Genomic DNA, 17,223 nt, shown 5'->3' on the forward strand with positions numbered 1-17,223 from the left:
GATCTGGTTTTATCGGTATAACCAATGTATGTTATGTAGGGTATAATGTAGGGACAGCAGAGTTTGATGGACCTAATGCTGATATATTTACACCCCAGTGCATTTGTTTTAATTTTGAGGTAGTTTCATACACGTATAAGTCATTCATTTCTTGTTTGTTTGAAGGTGACTGACAATGTTTCATGATGAATTTCACTCGTTCGGACTTCCATTTTCTACTATATAAAATGATTTGAAATATCTGAAACAACTAAAAAAGAAGGATTAAAAATGATTAGCTGAAAATAACAATTATATTAAGCAAAATTAACCTGAAATGAAATAATAGTGAAATAAAATACAAGTAAAATAGAACAATTGAACAAAATTGAATAAAATTAAAGAATTGAAAAAAGAAAATGAAAAGTTGAGAGATTCCAAGTCACGTTAGTTCACGATGTTTCGATTGTAGATACAAACAATCGAAACGTTGTGAACTAATGTGACTTAAAAAAATCTGTTTCTGTTTTTTCGTTAATCAGCTCTCGTCCCCATACGAACGACAACTCTCAAAATTGAGAACTTGTGTGAGCTAAGGACTAACGAGGTCTTATCTTTTAACGTGTGATTCCTAACACTTGGAATCTCTCAACTTTTTATTTTTATTTTCTTTTTTCATTGAACTGGTAGAGGTTTGTATCAATGAGATTTTTTGGGGTAGTCCATGAAGTGGGGTTAGGGATATTCGGGTCGGAAAAGGTTTTTGGTTGATGGAGGTTGAAATTATGTAGATACTGATTTTGAAAAATGTGGAACGTTTCACGATTTTGCGTGCCATCCTTCCCAGGGGCCATGCTAATCTTCTCCGTATCGTTCCAATTTTAGTAAATGCACCGCCGAAGCGAGTACTTTTGTAACACTACGATTTGACGAGTTTTTTAACACAATATCTAAAAAATTAATTTGACCATATTGTTCAATCCCTATTGCGAAATTTATTGACAGTTCTCGTTCATTCGGATTTCAAAAAAATAATTCAGGTCATTGTTATTTTTTGATACAAAACAGCAAATTTTCTTCAAAGTGTCTGTCTTTCTGAATGGGATAACGGAGTGAATCAAAAGGAAGATTTATGAATATAATTTTTTATTGTTTTGTGTAAATTCGTTGAAATAAAACTTTAATATCCGTGAGAAGTCGGGGTGGTGATATTCCCAGTACGAACTGAATTTGCCATATATTGTCCATCTCTGAAAGTCTATAAAAAGTTGCATTTATATAGTCAAAGTAAACGATATTGTGCACTCTTAAAGTTGGCGGCTCTCTCAAAGGCCAAAAAAAAACAATACATAGAAATGAACCGGCATCGTACTAGTCCACGTGTACTGTAGACTTGGCGGTCTACAAAATAGGAGATAAGGAATAATCCATAGCCTTGCTGATAAAAGTCTACTCCAAATTGAAAATAGGTTTTCTTTATAATAATTTTAATTGTTCCAGTATAAAAATAATCCATCTTTTTTTGGTGTATCAGAGGTAATTTTCAACTTAGATCTTACGATTGTCATTAGGTACATTTGTGAAAAGACTTTCAACATCAAAGTTCACCAGAATGTGAGTTTTGAAACGCTTTTATTTGTTAGCTTGTTGATTAGGGTCAAATTTAGTAATTGAAGTTTGACCCCCTTTCTGTTGGCGGATTGATTTGAAATTTGGTACATACATTCAGTTTTGATGACAATACAATTTGATGATTTCTGTATCATTGTAAAATCAAGATGGCCACAGCAACAAAATGGCGGATCACATATTTTCTCACAACTACCCCAATATGGGTATCAAATGACAATGTTTGACTAATAGAATAGTAGTACACTTTGAGGAAGATGCAAATTCATGATGGTCAAAGCTACAAAATGGCGAATTACATATTCCCTTCTGACACAGAGGCACATAATCAACTGAATCAACTGAATAGAATGAGAAGAATTGAGTAACAAAATTAGAAACTGAAAACTTGTGGAATCAGTAAAAAAATCATGTTCAACGGTTTCATTGAAAAAACAAAAGACTATGATGATGTAGATGATGTACTACAAATTTAAAAATAATTCGGGAGGTCCTAGGTAGCAGTCATCACACTATTCTCCTCAGAAATCTACGGTATTGATCATATAAAATAATGATAAAACCGTTTGGCTATTATTCATATTTTCTCAGGTTTCACAACGCCCAACGATTTTATTATTTTTTCATCTGATCAATATCGTAGATTGCTGAGGAGAGTGGTGTGGTGACTGCTACCTAGGACTTCCGAAATATTTTCTGGTATTTAGAAAATTATCTACATCATTATAATCATTTTTTCAATAAAGCCGTTTGACATAAAAATGTTTTTACTTAATTAATTATTTCTGCAGACAGCGGCAAATATTGGCCTCCCAAACGTTTAGATAAGATAATTGTCTATACATTTCTCAGTTCTTTTTCAAAGACAAAATTTACGCAGAATCTCATCAAGGTAAAATAAAGTTTGCCATTCTACAAATATACAAAGTTTTTCATTGTGATTTTAATATTTTCTAATTGTTTAATTTGGAAATATTCAGAACAGGTCAATAAAAAAACACACAACACCACACAAAAAATTAGTTTTGTTCACCATTCGTATTCTTCTCCCGGTTGTTCTCCCATTTGTGACAATTTGCATTTGTGAGTGGCGCAATAAACAACTGAATAAATACCTGGAGTTTCCCGATGCGGTGAAATAAACAAAATGACGGTTGACCAATAATGACAACAAGGATTATTTGAGAACAAGCGCGAACAAAAATAGTCATTGTTTTTATTCGTGACTCGAGTTTCGTTTCCCTCGCTAGAAGGAATTGACATCCACCTTCTAAATAAATATACTCGGGAATTATATAACTGACAAATTGGTGACATTCCGAGTTTATTTCAGGACGAACTGTTTGAAATATGTTGAACATTTTCAGAGGGATTTTTAGGATACTTGGAATGAGAGAAATTATGCTTACTGATGAAACATGTTGAATGAACGATCACTTTCAAATATTTTCATCTCGTGAGGTATTTCTATTTTTCAATTATGAATGACTGTTCGTGAGATAATTTAGGTTTGTTATACCGGTTCTGGAAAATGTGTCGATATAGATCTCGAAAACGGTATAACTCGGTCAAATTAAACCAAAAAATAGCAGTGAAAGTACAAAAACTCGCACCCAACTCTATTTTGGTAGGATTGTACAATTATCATGAATGAAATCTAAAAAATTCAATTTATCCGATACCTGTAAAAAAATTTACTCGGTCAAAAAAACGGATTTTTTGGATTATCAGCAAAACTGTCAGTTCTATCATCAAATTAGTTCAGACAAAAATGTAGATCATCAGATAATCAACTATGAAAAATGTATGAATACTTTTTTCCTAAGAATCACCGTTTAAAAAGTTGGAATAGTTGTAAACGTCATAATATGCACACTTTTCCAGGCCACTTTTCCCGTTAGGCCTATTCCACTGATCTGGTGATTGTCTTTAATTTGAAACTATTAAAATATAAAAGATATTGGCAAGGGTTGAAAATGATAAACGTTTTTAATAAAAAATATAGAGAAATATATTCGTCCGATTAATAATTTTTTAATAATACAATACAGTGCTATACAATTTATTCACCAAATATACAAGTAGAGTTTCAATACAATTATTGCCAACAGTAAATGGTGTTAAATAAATACGAAGCGCCCAAAAGAAGGTTTCCCAAGTTCTTGACCAGTTTATAGAATTATAGTTTATAGAATATACAATATATACATAGTAACATAGATATGGAAAATTTGAAATAAAGATGCAAACCAGTATTGAGTATCTGGGAATATATATTGATTGTCATCTCAAATGGGATATACATGTTCAAAAACTACTCTCGAAAATACAAGGACTCACAAGAAAATTCAAAATCTGCTCGAATTTCTGTTCATGAAACCACTTGAGGATACTTTTTTTTGGGGATATACAATCTCAGCTCAGTTATGGTATAATTGCTTGGGGAGGGTTAACGAACAACTACCTTAATAAACTAGAAGTCACACAGAAGTGGATATTGAAAATAATTTTAAAGAAAAATTTCAGGTATTCTTCAGATCTACTATATATAACTATACTTATATATATATATATATATATATATATATATATATATATATATATATATATATATATACAGTGTGACCCATTTAAAATGGAACCACCCCTGTAGAATGTGCATTTTTCAATCAATCTCAATTTTTTTTTATTGAAATATTAAGCATAAAAAACTGTATCTTGACACTAACTTTCACAATTTTAGTTTCATTTCCAAGGCACTCTATGGTTTTTTTTTGTTTGTCAAAAACGGCAAAAGTTTATTAGGCAATTTTTGTTTTCAAATTTGACTACACCACTGGATTCGTAGTCGTTATAAATCAAAACTGTCAAATTTTCATTAAAAAATATTTGTTAACAACGAAGTTACAACAATTTCAATTTTGGAAACAAAGTATTTGTTTGTAATTTTTATTCAGATTATAGACATATTTGAGATCTGACAACACTGTCATCACCAAGTAGAACACCAGTGAATTTGTACAGTGAAAATCCGAAGTCAACAGCTCAATGCGTTCTACAGTTATAACTTCTGAAAATATGGTAATGTGAGAGATTTGTGGTGCAAGCGTTTTGTAATAAAAATCTGACTACGCCACTGGATTTGTGGATAATATTCCCTTAAAATCATTCATTTGAGTGTAGGTTACGAGAAGTGTATTCTAGAATAACAGAAAATTAAAAATTCATTTTCAAGTTATGCAGTACTTAGTACATTCTTCCGCATAGCCGCTAAAATCAAATTGATTTAAAGCATGGAAATCATTTATTCAATAATAAAACAGAGAGCAGGACAAAAATTGTTCCCTGTAAATTCTTCACAACTCAGCTAAAACAATCTTTTAGAGGAGATATCAATAATTTGAGGAAGCTGAACTCATTATGCAAAGGTTTTATAATAAATCAACAGTAGGCTGTGATTTTGACAGTTAATCATAAATAAAATAATAGTTGTTAGTTACGTGCATTTAATAATGGCTTTGCAATTATCATTAGAAGAAAGAATTGAAATTGTGAGAATTTCTGGGGACAATTATCATAGTGAAAGAGAAGCAGCTAGGATATTTAATCACAGATATCCAAATCGACTTCCCATTGACAGAAGCACCGTCAGTAAAATTAACAAAACATTTAAAGAAACCGGTGCAGTCAGCAAACATATTTTAAAAAATAATCACCGAAGAAGAAATTTAAACGAAGGTGCTGTTTTAGATTATTTTAGAAACCACCCAAACAGAAGTTTACGAGTCGCCAGTTTGGATTTAAACTTACCGAGAGAGACTATTCGACGATGTCTTAAACAAAACAAAATGAGAGCATTTAAACCTAAATTTCTTCACTCTTTAAAGGCAGGTGATGAAGTGAAACGTATGGAATTTTGTTTGTGGGCACAAGGCGAGTACCTGAATACAAGAAATTTTTTAAACTGCATAATGTTTAGTGATGAAGCTTCTTTCAGCACCAATGGGGTAGTTTCATCGCAAAATGCTCGGTATTGGGCTACGAAAAATCCGCACTGGATCATAAATTGTAAAAGTCAATATTCCGAAAAAGTTAACGTTTGGTGTGGTATAGTACAAAATAGAATAGTAGGTCCATATTTTTTTGATGGAAACATAAACGGGCAAAATTTTTTGGAATTTCTAAATAACCAATTATCGGACGAAATAGATGAAATGCCTCTTGCGGAACAAGTAAATTTATATTTTCAGCTCGACGGCTGTTCCGTGTACAATTCGAGGATTGTTAAAGAGTGGCTAAATAACCAGTTTCCAAATAATTGGATAGGACGAGGTAGTGACTTAATTGAATGGCCACCTAGATCGCCTGATCTAACAATATTAGACTTTTTTCTGTGGGGTATTCTGACACAAAAAGTATACAGAACAAGACCAACGAATCGAGCTGAACTCATGCAAAGGATACGACAAGCTTGTGCCGAAATTACAGTTCAACAAATAAGAAATAGTGTAAACAATATTCGGAAGAGATACGATAAATGTATTGAACTTAATGGAGGTTTGGTAGAAGCCACAAAAATTTGAATGTTTAGTTTTAAATCAATGTTTATTTTAGTATCAGTTTTTTTCTTAATGGCAATTAATTGTTGAATAAATACTTTGAAACTTGTTTGTATACATTTTGTTTTCATCAGCTATATAAGAAGGTAGAGTAAGTTCAGAATCTCATAAAATGTGATTTTCCAGGTGCGCTGTTACAAAAGTACTATTATTTATTATTGGGAAACTTCCAAAAAGCTTACAAGTATGACCATTAATACTTCAAGATTCTATCAAGATTTGGTAAAAGCGCAATTGGGAGATCCCATGACATGAGATTCTGAACTTGGTCTACTACTGCGTAACTTGAAAATGAACTTTTAATTTTCTGTTATTCAATTATTCAATTTTTATTTTAATTTTCACTTCTCGTAACCTACACTCAAATGAATGATTTTAAGGGAATATTATCCACAAATCCAGTGGCGTAGTCAGATTTTTATTACAAAACGCTTGCACCACAAATCTCTCACATTACCATATTTTCAGGAGTTATAACTGTAGAACGCATTGAGCTGTCGACTTCGAATTTTCACTGTACAAATTCACTGGTGTTCTACTTGGTGATGACAGTGTTGTCAGATCTCAAATATGTCTATAATCTGAATAAAAATTACAAACAAATACTTTGTTTCCAAAATTGAAGTTGTTGTAACTTCGTTGTTAACAAATATTTTTTAATGAAAATTTGACAGTTTTTATTTATAACGACTACGAATCCAGTGGTGTAGTCAAATTTGAAAACAAAAATTGCCTAATAAACTTTTGCCGTTTTTGACAAACAAAAAAAACCATAGAGTGCCTTGGAAATGAAACTAAAATTGTGAAAGTTAGTTTCAAGATACAGTTTTTCATGCTTAATATTTCAATAAAAAAAAATTGAGATTGATTGAAAAATGCACATTCTACAGGGGTGGTTCCATTTTAAATGGGTCACACTGTATATATACTTATAAAACTTTGGGACAAAGAAGCCATGTTTATCTTGGGTCAAGAATCTTCAATATTTTTCCTCCTCAGTTCAAAGAAATGAATTCTTTCAGGCTATATAAGTCAAAAGTTAAAAAATGGATAAGCAGTTAAAGTCGCAATTATATTCACCAAATCATCGACCTCAAAAATAATTAGGGCATTTGCTTGTGTATGAGGCAGTGTATATATATATACAGTGTGACCCATTTAAAATGGAACCACCCCTGTAGAATGTGCATTTTTCAATCAATCTCAATTTTTTTTTTATTGAAATATTAAGCATGAAAAACTGTATCTTGACACTAACTTTCACAATTTTGGTTTCATTTCCAAGGCACTCTATGGTTTTTTTGTTTGTCAAAAACGGCAAAAATTTATTAGGCAATTTTTGTTTTCAAATTTGACTACACCACTGGATTCGTAGTCGTTATAAATCAAAACTGTCAAATTTTCATTGAAAAATATTTGTTAACAACGAAGTTACAACAACTTCAATTTTGGAAACAAAGTATTTGTTTGTAATTTTTATTCAGATTATAGACATATTTGAGATCTGACAACACTGTCATCACCAAGTAGAACACCAGTGAATTTGTACAGTGAAAATCCGAAGTCAACAGCTCAATGCGTTCTACAGTTATAACTCCTGAAAATATGGTAATGTGAGAGATTTGTGGTGCGAGCGTTTTGTAATAAAAATCTGACTACGCCACTGGATTTGTGGATAATATTCCCTTAAAATCATTCATTTGAGTGTAGGTTACGAGAAGTGTATTCTAGAATAACAGAAAATTAAAAATTCATTTTCAAGTTATGCAGTACTTAGTACATTCTTCCGCATAGCCGCTAAAATCAAATTGATTTAAAGCATGGAAATCATTTATTCAATAATAAAACAGAGAGCAGGACAAAAATTGTTCCCTGTAAATTCTTCATAACTCAGCTAAAACAATCTTTTAGAGGAGATATCAATAATTTGAGGAAGCTGAACTCATTATGCAAAGGTTTTATAATAAATCAACAGTAGGCTGTGATTTTGACAGTTTATCATAAATAAAATAATAGTTGTTAGTTACGTGCATTTAATAATGGCTTTGCAATTATCATTAGAAGAAAGAATTGAAATTGTGAGAATTTCTGGGGACAATTATCATAGTGAAAGAGAAGCAGCTAGGATATTTAATCACAGACATCCAAATCGACTTCCCATTGACAGAAGCACCGTCAGTAAAATTAACAAAACATTTAAAGAAACCGGTGCAGTCAGCAAACATATTTTAAAAAATAATCACCGAAGAAGAAATTTAAACGAAGGTGCTGTTTTAGATTATTTTAGAAACCACCCAAACAGAAGTTTACGAGTCGCCAGTTTGGATTTAAACTTACCGAGAGAGACTATTCGACGATGTCTTAAACAAAACAAAATGAGAGCATTTAAACCTAAATTTCTTCACTCTTTAAAGGCAGGTGATGAAGTGAAACGTATGGAATTTTGTTTGTGGGCACAAGGCGAGTACCTGAATACAAGAAATTTTTTAAACTGCATAATGTTTAGTGATGAAGCTTCTTTCAGCACCAATGGGGTAGTTTCATCGCAAAATGCTCGGTATTGGGCTACGGAAAATCCGCACTGGATCATAAATTGTAAAAGTCAATATTCAGAAAAAGTTAACGTTTGGTGTGGTATAGTACAAAATAGAATAATAGGTCCATATTTTTTTGATGGAAACATAAACGGGCAAAATTTTTTGGAATTTCTAAATAACCAATTATTGGACGAAATAGATGAAATGCCTCTTGCGGAACAAGTGAATTTATATTTTCAGCTCGACGGCTGTTCCGTGCACAATTCGAGGATTGTTAAAGAGTGGCTAAATAACCAGTTTCCAAATCATTGGATAGGACGAGGTAGTGACTTAATTGAATGGCCACCTAGATCGCCTGATCTAACAATATTAGACTTTTTTCTGTGGGGTATTCTGACACAAAAAGTATACAGAACAAGACCAACGAATCGAGCTGAACTCATGCAAAGGATACGACAAGCTTGTGCCGAAATTACAGTTCAACAAATAAGAAATAGTGTAAACAATATTCGGAAGAGATACGATAAATGTATTGAACTTAATGGAGGTTTGGTAGAAGCCACAAAAATTTGAATGTTTAGTTTTAAATCAATGTTTATTTTAGTATCAGTTTTTTCTTAACGGCAATTAATTGTTGAATAAATACTTTGAAACTTGTTTGTATACATTTTGTTTTCATCAGCTATAGAAGAAGGTAGAGTAAGTTCAGAATCTCATAAAATGTGATTTTCCAGGTGCGCTGTTACAAAAGTACTATTATTTATTATTGGGAAACTTCCAAAAAGCTTACAAGTATGACCATTAATACTTCAAGATTCTATCAAGATTTGGTAAAAGCGCAATTGGGAGATCCCATGACATGAGATTCTGAACTTGGTCTACTACTGCGTAACTTGAAAATGAACTTTTAATTTTCTGTTATTCAATTATTCAATTTTTATTTTAATTTTCACTTCTCGTAACCTACACTCAAATGAATGATTTTAAGGAAATATTATCCACAAATCCAGTAGCGTAGTCAGATTTTTATTACAAAACGCTTGCACCACAAATCTCTCACATTACCATATTTTCAGGAGTTATAACTGTAGAACGCATTGAGCTGTTGACTTCGGATTTTCACTGTACAAATTCACTGGTGTTCTACTTGGTGATGACAGTGTTGTCAGATCTCAAATATGTCTATAATCTGAATAAAAATTACAAACAAATACTTTGTTTCCAAAATTGAAGTTGTTGTAACTTCGTTGTTAACAAATATTTTTTAATGAAAATTTGACAGTTTTGATTTATAACGACTACGAATCCAGTGGTGTAGTCAAATTTGAAAACAAAAATTGCCTAATAAACTTTGGCCGTTTTTGACAAACAAAAAAAACCATAGAATGCCTTGGAAATGAAACTAAAATTGTGAAAGTTAGTGTCAAGATACAGTTTTCCATGCTTGATATTTCAATAAAAAAAAAATTGAGATTGATTGAAAAATGCACATTCTACAGGGGTGGTTCCATTTTAAATGGGTCACACTGTATATATATATATATATATATATATATATATATATATATATATATATATATATATATATATATATATATATATATATATATATATATATATATATATATGTATAAATCAAAAGGAGGAAATCGTGGACATGACACTCAAGAAATATGGAGGCAAACCGCGGACACGTGTTTCTGGCTATTGGCCTCATCAGCGCGGTGCAGCCAATTGCAAAGGTGGACAACAACTGGTTATCAAAAATGGAAAAAAAAAAACATCACATATACACGGTGTCACTAATTGAAACCACAAATGTGCGGTTGGCTCCTGTTGGTGACACCGTGTATATGTGATGTTTTTTTTTTTCCATTTTTGGTAACCAGTTGTTGTCCACCTTTGCAATTGGCTGCACCGCGCTGATGAGGCCAATAGCCAGAAACACGTGCCGCGGTTTGCCTCCATATTTCTTGAGTGTCATGTCCACGATTTCCTCCTTTTGATTTATATCATACACACTCAATAATATATATATATATATCTCTGTATCTATATCCTGGACCCGGAAGTCACGCAGGTAGCTATAGCTGCCTACGTGGTGATGTTAGATGATGCCTGGGAATGCTGGGTCTTCTAATTGAAACCACAAATGTGCGGTTGGCTCCTGTTGGTGACACCGTGTATATGTGATGTTTTTTTTTCCATTTTTGGTAACCAGTTGTTGTCCACCTTTGCAACTGGCTGCACCGCGCTGATGAGGCCAATAGCCAGAAACACGTATCCGCGGTTTGCCTCCATATTTCTTGAGTGTCATGTCCACGATTTCCTCCTTTTGATTTATATCATACACACTCAATAATATATATATATATCTCTGTATCTATATCCTGGACCCGGAAGTCACGCAGGTAGCTATAGCTGCCTACGTGGTGATGTTAGATGATGCCTGGGAATGCTGGGTCTTCTAATTGAAACCACAAATGTGCGGTTGGCTCCTGTTGGTGACACCGTGTATATGTGATGTTTTTTTTTTTCCATTTTTGGTAACCAGTTGTTGTCCACCTTTGCAATTGGCTGCACCGCGCTGATGAGGCCAATAGCCAGAAACACGTGACCGCGGTTTGCCTCCATATTTCTTGAGTGTCATGTCCACGATTTCCTCCTTTTGATTTATATCATACACACTCAATAATATATATATATATCTCTGTATCTATATATGTATATATATATATATATATATATATATATATATATATATATATATATATATATATATATATATATATATATATATATATATATATATGAATAGATAATTACTCTTTGATCATTCCCATAATGATTTCAATTTAAGAGCCACCGGTAGAAAGCTGTTTTAGCCTATTGGGCATCGTCAGTACCGGGCAGGCGGTCCTCGATTGCAGACAAAATGTATGAACTGTACAAACTCAATGTTGTTGATGAATAAACATATTATTGTTATTATTATATTACAAGAAGATAGATATGTATAGATAACAAAAAAAGACATTACATTGATATTACAAACAAGAAAGCATATAAATATAATTATGTTCGTGTACAGTATAGATACAAGTTTGCATATAAACAAGTAGGTAAGGCATAGTGTATCTCACTTCAAGTTTTTTCTATCAATTGATCGGTGTATATTTTCTCTTGGATGGCTATGAAGCCAATTCTGCGGAGATCATCTGGTATATCAGCATATAAGATTGGACAGAGGTAAGTAAACGTACTTTGACATTTTCGTGTATTAACTCTTGGAATGATTGTTGTTCTGGCTTTGAAGCGTGTTTCATGTTTGTGCTGTATAGGCTGTATAGGTATTTGTGCTTGTTTTTATGGTGGTGAAGAACTAGTGATTGGAAGAAAAGTTGACGGGCATCCAGAGCTTTTGCTTCTGTGAATAATTTATCCGTTGGATATGTTGGATATGGTTTTTAAGATCCATTTTGTGATGTCTCTAGTGGTTTCCAGTAGGTGTCTGCGATACCACCCCAAACCTTCATACCGTATGTTATATGTGTCTGAATCAGTGTGTCATATAGAATTGACAAATATTTCAAGTCAAATATTTCTCTGTAGTCTGCGTATCAGTTCCATCTGAGGTGACACTCTATCATAATTCCCAAATATTTGATGTGGGAAGCTCAAGGGATCTTTGTGAGGCCGCTGTTGAATTCAAGTTACCTATATGTTGGGAGATTATCGCTGCAGCATGTGAAAGGAAGGAAAAACATTTTTTGGAAATTAATGGTAAGTAGTCGATTTTAGAAGAAGTTTATTACATTTGTGAAGTCTTTTTCAGCTTTGGCTTCCAGAGATTGCCAGGATGAGTCTTCATAGTAGATCGCAGTATCATCAGCAAAGCCGATAATTTAGCCTTATGTTGTTGTTTTGAATAGTTCGTTGGTGTACAGATTGAATAGAATAGGGCCTAACATAGTACTTTGTGGTACGCCGAATTTTAAACTTTTTTCTGAGCTTATCGTGCTGCTTCTTTTTTCTTCTTCTCCTTGTTCTTTTTCTTCATCTTTGGTGCAAGTGAATTGCCTCAATAATGTTACAACGCATGTTTCCTGTTTCCTATTTATGTTTTCAGTTATTTCAAAAATTTTCAACGCTTAACAAATTTCTTGGGTGAAAAATATAAACTGAGTGTTAAAATGTGTTGAAATACGTTTTTCTGTCAGCCAGCCAGGATTACTGAAGTCCTACCTTTTAACATGTGCTTCCTAACACGGGTTGGACGATAGGAAGTGAAAATCGATCGCCCGGCCTTGCGGTTCGAATCACCGGTTTACATTAAAAACAAATTGGTCCTTACATACCAAATATTGTCTTAAAAACCTACATGTTGAAAACTCATAATACCTCTTCTAATTACTAAATTGGCCGTTCAACAAAAATGATGCTGATAAAAGAATATTGCCTGAAATATTACTCCAATATGTCGACGGATTATCAGACCGTTACACCACAAATTTGCAGCGGCAAAATATAACCTCAGCACTGGAATTATATAGCTCAATAAAATATGAAAGTTTTATGATATGACCGTCCGCAAACTGGGGCTTTGTGGCCAGTGATTCGCCTTTCCCGTTTTACCTCTTCTCTCCGAATTTGTGCAATATATTCGGTAAGTTCAACCGATATGAATTCTCCCGGAATTTTGGGTTATATTAGGGTCATAAAGTGGACCATCCTCTCTTGTACCTTGGCTAACCACAATGCCGCTGAAAATTACGATGCAACAACAGTATAAACAATTTTTTTTTAAATTTTTTGATTTGTAAATTAGGACTCTGAAAAGTGGCTTACTACTGTCGTCGCAATGGATACCAACTTTTCACTTCACGAATTAGATCTCTTGATTTAAATAAGGACTCGCGGTAGCTCACTGTTATTGTCACACTGTATCCCAACTTTTTTATTTACGACTTAGATCTATCGGTTTAAATTAAGACTTCGGAAAATAGCTCTCCGCTATTGTCACACTGGTTCGTTCCCACTTTTTTTTTCTTGGAGAATTAGATCTCTTGGTGAACAAAAAAAACTTTCAGAAAGGAAAAAGAAATCTATTTCTTAATATGTCTGGGCTTCCTTCTTGCTTCTCTTTCAATATTTTTCAAATAGAAAGAGATATTAGAGTTACTCTGAAATGGATCAAAAACACCTTGTGGTTCTGGTGGAGGTGTTTTCAGTCGCAGTCCCAGGACAGAGATATAAACCTGCCTAGGGACCTATGCGACTTCATTTCAAGCAGAAATGTATGTCATTGAATTGTGTGTGGAGATATTGGCATAATTCAACCTCATAAACAAATTAATATATTCTTGAAGCGGCGTTGAAAGGTCTTGGCTCCTACTGAGCAACATCTAAATTGGTAAGAAATTGCCAAAAACGACTCTCCTCAACAGAAAGACAGAACAAATTTTCTTTAGTTTGAATTACTGGCCATACTGGCCTGGAAGGCAATGCGACTGCTGACTACTTTGCAAAGGAGGGGGCTGCTTTGTCAAACAAACATTGAACACCTGGATGACAAGAAGATTTATGGACTTCTGGCAAATTCTTCCAAGATTGGCTCACTCCAAGGCATTCATTCACCCTCCGAAGCTTGATACCAAAGACTTGGACTACAGTAAGGATGAACTACGATGTCTAATAGGCCTCCTCAGAGGTCACTGTCATCTGAATCAGCTTATGCAGAGACTCGGAAAACAGTGTGTGTTGCCTTTGTTTGGAAAATGATGAAACAGCAGAGGACATACTTTGTGCCTGCCCTGGTGGGGATCGAAAAAGGATTTCAGAGTTTAGCACAGCAGCACTCAAGTTTGCTACTTCAAGTTTGCCAGATTTTTTTACCTGGAAGTATCGCTAAACTCTTTACGATCTCACTAAAGCCTGGTACTTGTTGATATTTCCTTCGATTATTTCTTCTTTGCTCCATCTCTGGACATGGCCAAATTACTCTGTGACTTCGCTGTGTAAATAATGACATGCTTATCTTTTTTGGATTTTGATGCATTATAGCTTTTGATGTATGCTATATATTGATTGGTTACACTTGAATTATTTTTCTGTTCTCTTTATTCGAGTTTCTTTAATCTCAAGTGATCAAATCTCTCTACATCGTGAAATATGTTTTTCAATCTTTACATAAACTATGTCACAATTATTTCTCGAGACTGGTATACTTTTTCAAATTATTTTAGTCATTCAATGATTTAATAATGAATTTGTGCGTATAGGTAGGAGGTGGGTATCCAATTTTCATTGAGGTTTTGTTAAAATTTTTAAACTAGTTAGAATATTGTTCCAATATGTGACACAAAAATTCACTAAAAATGAATGACTGATAAAAACAAAAGATATGTGGATAGGGTGATATGGTTTTTTTAAACCCATATCATATCTGTGATAGTCTTCACCAAATCATACATCTATATTTATTTTATAAATGTGAAAATTTGTGAGGATGGATAAATGTATGTATGTATGGCTCTTTCACGCCTAAACGACTGAACGGATTCAGATGAAATTTCACATAGATAAAGCTGATACATCAGAAACACATATGCTACAAATTACAAAGATTTTGTGTAATTTTTGTCATAATATAACGACAAATATTATGTCTTTTCCATTAACCAGCTATCGCACCCCTACGAACGACAACCCTCAGAGGTCTAAACTTGTGCAAGATATGGAATAACGAGGTCATATGTTTCAACGTGTGATTCCTAACACGTGAGATTGTTTATTTCAAATAGTTCTGAATAAAATTCCGCGATATCATATATCTACCTCCTATATGGTAGCCACTATATGCAAAATACTGAGCCATAAATACAATTGAATTGTATACTTTTTTTATAGTGTACATTTTAGAATATTTGTCAAATTCGTATAAAAATTGATACAATAATTATCGTTTTGAGTTTTTGATATAGATAAACTATATCCTTTACACTAAGTAATTTGGACGAATCGTTTAAAAACTGAACGCAACGCAGTAAATCATTAGGCGTCGCGTCTATTGTAAGATGACGGGGGACGATGCACGGGGGTAGAGGGGTGATTTGAGCAATGGGCTGTCGCTGACGCGACACGAACTCGGGCAGACGCGTGAGGGCAGACGTCGTTGACGGTTGTGTTAGTTTGGTAGTATTTCTTTATAGGAAACATTCTCAAAGCTATCCATTACTTAGTGCAGTTGGTATATTTTTCAGTTACTGTATTTTTTAAATAAAAATATACATTACTAGCTGTTGCCCGCGGCTTCGTCCGCGTAGAGTTTGGTTTGGTTTGGTGACAGATCGTTTTGAACAAATAGTAACGAAATTTTTTAGTAACCCATAAATTCGATACAATCTTTGGATCTCTATTTTTCGTCCTTGGGGGTGTAAATTCCTTATTCCCTTTTTTGATGCTCATTTACGCTACACAAAGAACCCACCTGTACATTTCAGGATCCTAGGTTCAGTAGTTTAGCCGTGTCAGTGTCAGAGTGTCATTTAATCAATAGGTACCCACTTATACAATACTAGCTGTTCGCCGCTGTTTTACCCGCATAACCGTAGAAACCTAACGTATGTGTTATTCCAAGGCATGATCTATGTATATACCAACTTACGATTGAATCCCTAGAGATGTTTAGGCGTGAAAAAGTAAAAAACGTAAATACATACATTACTTCCATCCATCCTGACAAACTTTACGTATTTATAATATTATTAGGAGAAGGATTGGTTAGATTACCAATGTATTTCATTCTAATCCTTTCAGTCTTTTTTGGTGATGATATTCAACATTGTATAAGTAGATACCTATTGATTGACTGACCCTCTTATATATTAACGTACAGCCTAAGCTACTCAACTCAGTATCTTGAAATATGCAGGTAGGTTCTTTGTATAGCGTAAATAAGCATCAAGGATTGGAATCAAGAATATTCTTTTCCAAAGGGTAAAATTGTGGTATAAAGATTGTATTGAATTTCATCAGTTTTTAAGTTGGAAATCCGAAGTTTTGGTTTAATAAAAAAATATTGTAACTATTTGTTCAAAATGGTCTGTCACGAAACTCAATGTAACAAACAAATTCTACAACAATATCACTTCATATTCTTCAGTTTCCTTCACTTCGTTTTCTATGACCTATAATTAATCAACTGTAATTTTTCATTTCAGATTTGCACTTTATGCAGGAACTACTACTTGTTCAGAAAACTGCTTTCACCGCCATCTTCAATCGTCAAGAATAAGTGAACATGTTTCAGGGAACCCCTATCTAAAAGCCAACAAAATCATAATTGAACGATATTGAAGAGCGTTTACTGCGTAACAAGATCTTTTAATGATAAATGAATATTGCTTGGAAATTTGTCAATTGGATGGAAATTCTTCAATATAAATGAATTGAAAATC

At 33.4% G+C, this 17,223-nt stretch overlaps 1 non-coding gene across 1 annotated transcript; it reads right to left on the reverse strand.

Annotated features, from left to right (window-relative positions):
* Positions 1-782: 782 nt before the first annotated feature.
* LOC111507321 (U6 spliceosomal RNA) lies at positions 783-888 on the reverse strand. Its single transcript, XR_002722374.2, has one exon. It is a non-coding gene; the product is annotated as a U6 spliceosomal RNA (small nuclear RNA).
* Between the last annotated feature and the right edge of the window lie 16,335 nt (positions 889-17,223).

This window comes from Leptinotarsa decemlineata, unplaced genomic scaffold, assembly GCF_025532065.1.
Source record: "Leptinotarsa decemlineata unplaced genomic scaffold, Ldec_3_MD MMD2_tig00000576_RagTag_RagTag, whole genome shotgun sequence".
Taxonomy (NCBI): Eukaryota; Metazoa; Arthropoda; class Insecta; order Coleoptera; family Chrysomelidae; genus Leptinotarsa; species Leptinotarsa decemlineata.